This window comes from Rattus norvegicus, chromosome 1 (genome assembly GCF_036323735.1).
Source record: "Rattus norvegicus strain BN/NHsdMcwi chromosome 1, GRCr8, whole genome shotgun sequence".
NCBI classification, from domain to species: Eukaryota; Metazoa; Chordata; class Mammalia; order Rodentia; family Muridae; genus Rattus; species Rattus norvegicus.
The window spans coordinates 53,842,809-53,852,698 of record NC_086019.1 but is presented as its reverse complement, the minus strand read 5'-3'; the positions used below and the strand labels follow the sequence as shown (position 1 = coordinate 53,852,698).

At 39.2% G+C, this 9,890-nt stretch overlaps 1 pseudogene; it reads left to right on the top strand.

Annotated features, from left to right (window-relative positions):
- Window positions 1–2,462: 2,462 nt before the first annotated feature.
- LOC120100334 (U2 spliceosomal RNA) lies at window positions 2,463–2,587 on the top strand (annotated as a pseudogene).
- Window positions 2,588–9,890: the final 7,303 nt, after the last annotated feature.

Genomic DNA, 9,890 nt, shown 5'->3' with positions numbered 1-9,890 from the left:
AACAACAGCAACAACAACACCTTCCATATATTTTTTGCAATGCCCAACCATTCCTTCTCAAAACTGAAACTTCATCCCCAAGCAAAGAATAAAATAAAATAAAATGAGCCCACTAAATAAACACAGAGTGCCTGCTTCATTACTTAAATAACCAGTCAGAGTGGAAATAACTGTCAATCCCTAGTAAATGCCCTTGAGACTATCATGACTCCCTTCTCCTGGGTTTGGAGGATGGATGTGAAGATGGAGGGAGCCTTTCTCACAGCTCCAGAGCTGCAGTAATATTGTGGCATGAACAGCTGCTTCTGCTTTTTCTCTAGTGACAGAGCTGAAGAAAGGAGGTGCAACAATCCCTTCCCTTAGCAGTGTTGATAGATTTCTGGTGATCTGCCAGGCACTCGTCAACCGCACCGAAGCACCATGGAGGAAAGTTAGAAAGAGAGACCGGAAGTGAACCTGGAGAGGCCCAGCCCACAGAGGGCAGGCAGGGAAGTGGTCCTGGGAGGACTCCTGAGAGGGCACAGCACATAAAGTGCTTGTGGCTAAGCATAAGATCCGAATCAGGATTGGCAGCACTCCCAGAAGGAAGAGCCATTGAGTGGGTTGGTGGGCCAGTGAGTCAGCCGAAATTGTGTCCTGGGTTCAGTGAGAGATCTCTCAAAAAAATAAGTAAATAAATAAAGGAGACTCCACTGAGGAAGGCATTCTCATGACAGCTGCCGGACTTGACACACAAATTACACATACACACACATGCACACACACATGCACACGCACATGCACACACTCCATATAAGGAGAGAAAATATAGCCAGAATTAGTTCTGAACAGGAAGTGAGACAAGCTACAAACCTTCAGGGTCCCTCCCCAGAAATGCACTTCCTCTAGTAAGTCTACCTCTTCCCACCGGCCCATGCTCTTCTGAAACAGTACCACCTCCGGGAGTCAGTGGTTTAATATCAGAACCTTTGAGCAACATTTCTCGATCAAACCACAAGCACCATGCTATTTTTGTTCTGATTTTGTTCTGATTGTTCTGCAGGATTAATGAAAACTGGCGCTGTGATATATCCAGAATTATTCTTTTTGCTAAGTATTGCTTCGACTACTTGCAGTCTTTTGTGCTTGTCAATTTTAGGTCTGCTTTCTCTAATTCTATTAAGCACAACATAGTATTCACAATGCAGTGGTGGCTTTTGGTAATATATCCAGTTTCATAATAAGAATATGGCTGATCGTGAGCATGAAAGATTTTTTTTTCCAACTTCTAATATCATCCATGTTTCCTTCCCTGGTTAGTCTCATGCGACTGCCAAGGATGTTATCCATCTCTTTTAGAGTTCTGGTTCTTTTGCAATACAGATCTTCAAACACTGCCCCCCACCCCTGTCCCCTAGTATTTTGCTGAATTCATTGGGATCTGTAAAACCTAAACTTATTAACATGGGTTTCTTAGGTCTTTCCCAACTTCGGTTACCTTGGTTAAAGCTATGATGACCTTGTTTATCTTTTCAAGAGCCAACTCTGTGCCATCCAATCTTTGCACAATCCCTTTAATTTCCATGTCATTAATTTCTGCCCTTCAGCTTATTATTTCTGTCTGCTGATTTTGGTTTTGACTCCTCATTTTTTTTTCCTGAGAAATTGGAAGTAAACCATTAAGTTATTTATTACTCCTGATCACTTTTTAAAATGTTCATGTGCATGAGTGTTTTGCTTGCAGGTGTGTTATGTGCATTCCTGTTGCCCATGGAGACCAGAATAGGGAATCAGATCCCTCGAAAGTAGAATTTGAGATGGTTGTGAGCCACCATGTGGATGCTAGTTATGGAACCAAAGACCTCTGGGAGAGCAGCCTGTGTTCTGGGTGTCTAGGTACTCTGGTTTTCTGGATTATAACCGTCTGCTTCTTATTAGCTGTTGGTGACACGGGATTCTGGGGGTTACAAGCAGAGACATAGCTGTTTTCCCAAGCATTTTAAAGCCTACACCGATGCTAGTGTTTTCCGAGGTTCGCAGTCTCTCCTTTTGTCTTGTCAGTTTCAGTTTTACACATAAGTGGTTTTAATCATCTCCCTCCTGCTTCAGGTTGATATATTTTTACTGCTCTAGACTGATGGTTCTTTGACCAATTTGGGGAAGTTTTTGTTATATTTTTAACAGCATGTCATCGTGTACTCTTCTGAAATCCAGATTGTACACCTGGTGAGGTGTTGATATTATCTCACAAGGCTGTCACTCTAACCGTTTTCCCTCTGTCTATTTTACCCTCTCTCCTGCCATTTTAAAACTCTTTGAATCTGTATAAATTTGATGAATATTAGTTTTTAGCCATAGACAGCCTGAGGCTAAAACCATCCAGTCATTGTCCTCACAGCTTTTGAACACTGAGCTTCTAACTTTGCCATTTGACTCTTTTAAACATTTCCACATTCCTAATGATATTTCTATTTAATTCGCAAATCGCTTCTCGGCCTTTTGGCTAAGATCAAGTGTAGTATCTATTTAATTCACAAAATTGTATCTCCTTTTAATGATGTGAAATATACAACAGTTTTATAGTTTTCACATAATAGGGCTAATATTGAGGTAATTTCGTGATTTTTATTCTATTTTATTCTCCAATAGCCTTCATTAAGACTATATTAACATGCTTGTGCTGGTTTGAATAGGTTTGGTTCCAGACATTCATGTGTTTCAATGCTTGGCCATACAGAATATTACTATGAGGAAGTGTGGTCTTATTGTAGTAGGTGTGGCCTTACTGGAGGAAGTGTGTCACTGTAGGGGTGGGCTTTCAGGGTTCCTATGCTCAAGCCCCAGCCAGTGTGAGACAATTCTTCTTTGCTGCCTGTGGATCAAGATGTAGAACTATCAGCTCCTTCTCCAGCCCCATGTCTGCCTGGATGCTGCCATGCTCTCCCTCCTTGATGATAATGGACTAAACCACTGAACCTGTAAGCCAGGCCCAACTAGGTGTTGTTCTTTTATAAAAGTTCACTTGGTCATGGTCATAGTGTCTCTTTGAAGCAATGGAAACCCTAACTAGGACACTTCCTGTTGTCTTTAAGGCTGATGACTAGCCCTTATTTTAGAAAGACACTCTAGTTCCCAAATCAGATGCCTGTGGAGTCCCAGAGGACCTTACTACATTGATTGATGATTCCATCCAATCTGAGGAAGTTCTATCGCAATTCTCAAAGGCTAGAAGTCTTGTCTGGTAAGACTGCCAGGTATAACCCAGACCTCCAGAGAGAGACTTGGTGGCTCTCTTCCGGGAATCCTTTTGTAGTCACAGTCATATCTACTCATGCAACCTTGAGGGATGCCAGGGGTGACCTATCCTCTAGCTAAAGAATTGGGAAGAAGTCTTCAGGGAAGCACTGACTTGAAAACTAGTATCTTCTATTTCCAGAGTCTTTTCTTTTTTAATATCTATTTGCAATAGGAGGACTCATGTGTTTATGTAGTTATAGCAGACATTATTGTATATGATGAATGAACTATTCAACTGTGTTTCTGTTTCATACCAATTATTCCCTAAAAAATTCCATAAGCCCAAGTTATGAAAAGCAGAAGATAAGAGATGATTCTGAAGACAGTTGAGACAGATATCCTTCATGTTGAATAGTGAGACTGTGTTACATGTAAATCAGTAAAAAGATCTACTAAAATAACAACTGATTAAAAGATATTTATAATATAAATATGTATAGAAAAATCAATGTATTTCCACATTTTGCATGGGAGGTGGGAATAAAATCCCACCTCTAGCCAAGGAGCTATTGGCATTTTATGGCTTCTGGGAGAAAAGGGGTCAGTTTTTCTTAATGACTTGACTCCCGGTAGGTTGACCACACACCAAGGCAGGCCCAACTTTCAAGAGCAGTGGGACAGCAAAATGGGTCCTGATAGGAAAGAAAGAAGAAAACCTAAAGGTTGGTTGGTAGGGAATGGAGGTAGAGAGAGTTAGTCTGGGAGAGGAGGGTGACTGTGATCGAAATCTAGCATATGACATTCTCAAAGAATTAAAAAATATTATTTTAAAAGAGCATTGGCCATCTAGGCCAATATAGGGTATTTGTTGAATTATGTATATGTATATGTATATGTATATGTATATGTATATGTATATGTATATGTATATGTATATGTATATGTATATGTATATGTATATGTATATGTATATGTATATGTATATGTATATGTATATGTATATGTATATGTATATGTATATGTATATGTATATGTATATGTATATGTATATGTATATGTATATGTATATGTATATGTATATGAAAATAAAATTTCTAGAAAAGTTTAATAAAATAATATTGCTATTCAAGTATACACACTCTTCTTGACCAGAGCCACTGATTTTCATTCTGTTGATGATTGCTTTTATGAATTGTTTTTTCATATTGAATGAGAGCAAACTTCTGTATAGCAGGCACTGCTTCATTCTGCCAGAGGTATGTGGGAATCTTTTTCCATTGGAGTTAGGACTAAAATCCTAAGACTAAAGGTGATTACCTTAGACTAAATAAGCATGGAATTTCAAGGTCTGGCTATCAATAAACCATTTGACTGACCCTTGTTGATAACTGTTTTGATAAATGTCATCTTTATAACATAATGAGAAAACTCTAGGTGCGATGATAGTAGTAGTAGAATCATTAACTGGACATTTTCCAACTCACTTAACATTTTACACACAGGGTTAGCATTCTTCTCTGTTCCTGTAGATCAGGAACATGGGTGGAGTCATTAGTGAAAAAGCTATCTGTCCCTTCCAGGATCATGCACTAAATACAGGTTTGAACCCACAAAGAGATGGCACTCTTTCTTCTTTGGATATTTCAACTGAGAACGAAGAGTCCCAGGCTTTAAGGTTCTAAGGTGTTTTGTGGGTTAGGTGTCATTGTTGTTGATCCACCCTGACTATTCCTCATAATTCCAATGCTGAGTGCTGTTTTAGGTCAGTAGGCCAAAGATCTCCTCAGCATAAACATCTGGAATGGAATTCTGGATCAGAGAACAAATTCATTTTATACTTCTGTAGAAGCAGAACAATAATATATCACTTCTGTTTAATTATCAATGTTAGAATGTCCATTTTGGGATTTTATAGAATCAAATAATTTTCAAATTGCTACAGAGGAAGACTTTTGTGTCTTTAGCAGTTAGTGTGTTGGGATGATGCAATCTGGCAGGTCCTGTAGGAAAACAGTCACAGGTAGTCACGAATGGCTTGGAAGTGAACTCTCCAAAGGTTGTAACATGCTGGAAAAATGTCATAGATTACACTGAACAAAGGTCATGCTGATAGGAGATGCTTCTGCAGGATCAGCTGAGGATGAAAATGAACAGCAGCTTAACAGTGAACATGAGGCCCAGAAACCCTTTCCAAGAGCTAAGGCCGCACCTACTTTGACTGTGATGACATGGCAGGAAATCTTGCAGGGAAGTGATTTTTGCCACACCATTGCTTACAGATCAATAAGGATATATAAGGATGTGTGTGTGTGTGTGTGTGTGTGTGTGTGTGTGTGTGTCTGTGTGTCTGTGTGTGTCTGTGTGTCTGTGTGCCTGTGTGTGATGTAATTATTATTAGATTATATTCTGTTTTCCATTTAAGTAATGCTTTAAGATTGGAGAGAAAAACAGCCTAATAATAGAAGTTTACTGAACACGCTAACTATTGGGAAGAAAAATATTAAGAGGATGTATTGATTATACATATATAATTAGCTATATAGTACTGATTTTTCTTAATAATATATCCCACACATATAATATCTTTGTAGAAGTTAATCTATTAATCATTTAAACAGTCTATTTGTGATAGAAAAATATTTTTGGAAACATATATTCTTATATAATTCCTTCATTCCATTTCTTGGGGGTTATATTGATTTTTTTGCCCATGTGATTTGATTGAGAAATGCCCCTCACAGTTCCACATGCTTAAACACTTGGTTCCAGCTTGTGGTGTTGGTTTGGAAGGCTGTACTTTTAGGAGGTAGAGGCTTGGTGGATCACTGAGGGCAGGCTCTGGGGTTTAGTACCCCACTTCCTATTGACTCTTAGCTTCCTGACTGTGGACACAATACAATCAGCTACCTCACAGCCCTAATGCATGCCTTTCCTGATGCACTAGGTGGTATCTTTCTTGATTGAAGGATATTGACGTGGAATTCTAAAATGATAGTATTTGCATATATTGCCTGCACATGCTTAATTCAAGCATATACTTCAAATCATCCCTAGATTGCATATAATGGCTGATGCCATGTAAATGCAGTGGAAACAATTGTCAGGATATCAGAGGGAAGAAGTCTGAATGTGCTCAATGCAAACTTGATTTCTTTCAGTATTTTTATTCATAGGTGATAGAACCCGTGTGTATGGAGAGATTTTATAATGTATAGGCTCAAGTAGCTAGATAAATGTAAAAGAGAAGGGCATAGTGAGGGAGAAGCAGAAATTGAAGTGTTTCTCCCATGAGTCACCTAGAATGCTGAAGGCCATCAGAACACTGGCATTGGAAAAGAAACTATCCTCTTCTCGAACCTTGGAACAACAACCAAATGGCTAACACATTTGAGACTAAGAGACATTGAGATACTCTTATAACACAAGTGTGTGTGATAGAGCCAAGAGCATAGGACATGAACAAGGTAGGGGGGCTGGTCCTATACACATACAAGCAAGACAAGGAAGTGGGATGTCCATTCTAGGTGCTCACCTTAACCCTTCACCTGGTGTAACCATTCCTTTTGATGTTGATTGAGTTGGATCCCAATACCATTGAGTTTGTCTGTGAAGAGCTTTCAGAAGGGTTAAACTGAGCAAAGATGACCACAATAAAGGTCTATGGTGTTATACCATGGACCACAGTTCCAGACAGAGAGGAGAAATCCAGCAGAGAACCTGAACTTTCCATCTCTGCTTCTTGGTCACAAGCAGCTCCACACTTCACCATGCCTTTCCTTGGTAGTAGACTGTATCTTAATACATGAGCCAAAACAAATCCTTCCTCCTTTAGGTTAGCTGCTTTTTGTCAGTTCTGGCCAGAGCTATTTATTAAACCTCTGTTTTGGGCCAAGCAGTAGAACAAAAGGTGAGACTCTGGGCCTAGGAACACAGCAGGGAGATTCTGGGCCTAGGAACACAGCAGGGAGATGGCACGTGGGAAGGTATTGTGTCCACAATGTCTGCCCATCAAGCCCATATCCTAATGGACTCTAAAAAGAAGACAGTCTCTGCAGAAAAGACAGCATACCACCAAATATATATATATATATATATATATATATATATATATATATACATATATATATATATATACATACATATATATATACATACATATATATATATATATGTGTGTGTGTGTGTGTGTGTGTGTGTATGAAATTTCAAAAACCAAACCTAAGAAATCAGAAATACATTAGAGTAAGACTTGGAAGATTTTAAAATCTAGGAAGAGGGATTGAACAGATTGACTCATGGTACTGGGGAGGAATGGGTGCTGGGATCTCACCAAGTGCCTGAGTTCATCTCTGCCTAGCTTATAAGAGCTTCAGTGTAGCTGAGATTGTTGATGCTAAGGCCAGAAAGGACTCTAAAAAAATCCAAGACAAAAACAAAGACAGTATCAAGGTACCACGGTGAGGACATGACTGTCGCTGTTTGGTGTGTGTCTGTAGAATATCTCACCCCAGAAGCTCTTGAGTTGTCAGGAAATACACCTGAAGAGTTCAAGGAAAAGCTACTACCCCTTGTCACTTGCAGCTTGGCTTTATGGAGACGGAGGATTAAATTCTCATCAAGCCTATAATTGCTGCTGTTGGTGACATCACACACATCCACAAATCTTTGATTGATATGCCTGGAATCCTTAGTACCTCAGGACTAAATATTCCTAACTGCCTTTCAGTGTTTGTGATTTCAGTGTACTGCATCTCTATGAGAAACACAATTTTACCTTTTTGTAATTCCATTTGAGAAAGTTGGAGGCTTAATTAAACTGACCAAATTTCTGCATATGAATCTTAACCTTATTTAAATGGGACTGTGGCTTCAAAGAAGCTATTGATTCTAACATAGCAGGTTTGGTTGAGTTGATTGGGTTTTAATTGTGATGCAGACATTATAGTAACAAATATATGTTTTTGTACAAACATTATTCCAAGCTGGTGCTAAGCTCTTGATTGCTGCTCACCACTGAAGCTGTTACTACAGGAAGACTCATAACTGTTTTGGATAGTCATTATTTCCTTCACACTGTCCCCATATCCTAATGAGTAAGCCACTTTTCAAAGTCATTGTGAATTATTAAAGAACTCTTATCTGTGGTCCTGCCCCCTTACCCTTTTACATTAAGTGACTTTCAAGCTTTCATTTCTGGCTACCTTCCAAGTGGCTTGCAAGACTACACATACCAATACTCTCAAATGCTCTTGTGTTTTGCTGTGTGTCCTCCCAGTACGTCCCAAAAGGAATGTATTCATTGAGAGTCATAGCCTGCCAAATCTGACTTGGCCATGGTAGGGATGTCACAAAATGATCCATGCCTCTGGAAAAGACATAACAGGACATAGGCCTTCACAAGTGTAGATGGTTGTTGGACATGATTACTTCATGTTCCTCCTTCAGGAATTATTCTCCTTGCCAAGGTTAATGACTCCATGAGAATCAGAGACAGCAGAAGTCCAGAAGACATGGGTGTGACTAATGTTTCGGCAAAATGATAACTGCTGAGACCTCCAGGACAACAAGGCTAAGGAAAAGAACTCTAAAAATATGAGTTCAAACTATAAAATTTCTCAATTATGCAAAATATAAGAATGCAGTATTAATTGTATAAGGAGCTTCACAGATCTAAAGGAATAGATGCAACTGTATTATGAGTCAACTTGTCAGAAAGATACAAAGACAGGCTGATAAAAAGGCAGACAGAATCTGAGTTCAAGGTCAGTCTGGGACAGAGGGAATTTAAGTCCAGGCCTAGACATGGTAGGAATGGTAATTTCAGGTCAGGCTTCTACCCAGCTAGCTTATTGTTTGTGTTTAACAAAGGGAGGCAGATCTCTGAATTCTTTTGCAATGTTAAAAAAGAAAAACCAACTAACCAAACAAACAAACAAAAAAACCCCGATGTGCTTGCTGTTTCTTTCTAAGAATCAGAAGATTGGGGTCATGGGATGCTGATTCATGGGATAATCAAAAGGTAACCTGGGATGGATGACTGAATTGATATGTAAATAAGTCTGCACCTGGTCTGCAAGAGATGAGTTATCCAGAGAAATTTTAATTCAAGAGAAAGCTGTCTAGAAAGTTGTCTCAAGTAGAACACAATTCATCAGCTTGTAACTCCTATTTTGACTTCAAGTTATTTGTTTTGCCACTTTCAAACACCCCTTCTCTCAGGAACCCCTTTCCAAGTTGAGGCTGGTCCTTGACAACGACAGCCCTCACAGTGTTACGGTAATGCCTGGTGTGTGCTGTCATAGTGTCTACAACACTTAAAGAAATTAACTGACATTCACCCAAATGATTACTCTCTACATGTAATGGAAAGGATGGTATTAAGACATCCCCAGATGGGTACCAGGATAGGGTGATTTGTAGAGCTTTAGCTTTGATTAAATAAGGAAGCCGTAACAATGATCTCTGACTTAACTCTGGCCTCAGGTTCAATTTGGGTTTTGTTTCGCTTTGTTTTCTCTTTTTTTAAACATGGGATTAAAATTGCAATGTGTTCAGTAGATTCCAAGCTATGAGCTCTGAAGTTTACTCTTCTCCCGGGCCACATGTGGTAAGGGGTACTTATACACTCTTGAGTGGCAGTATGAAATGTGTCTTGTAGTCTGTCATGTGACCAG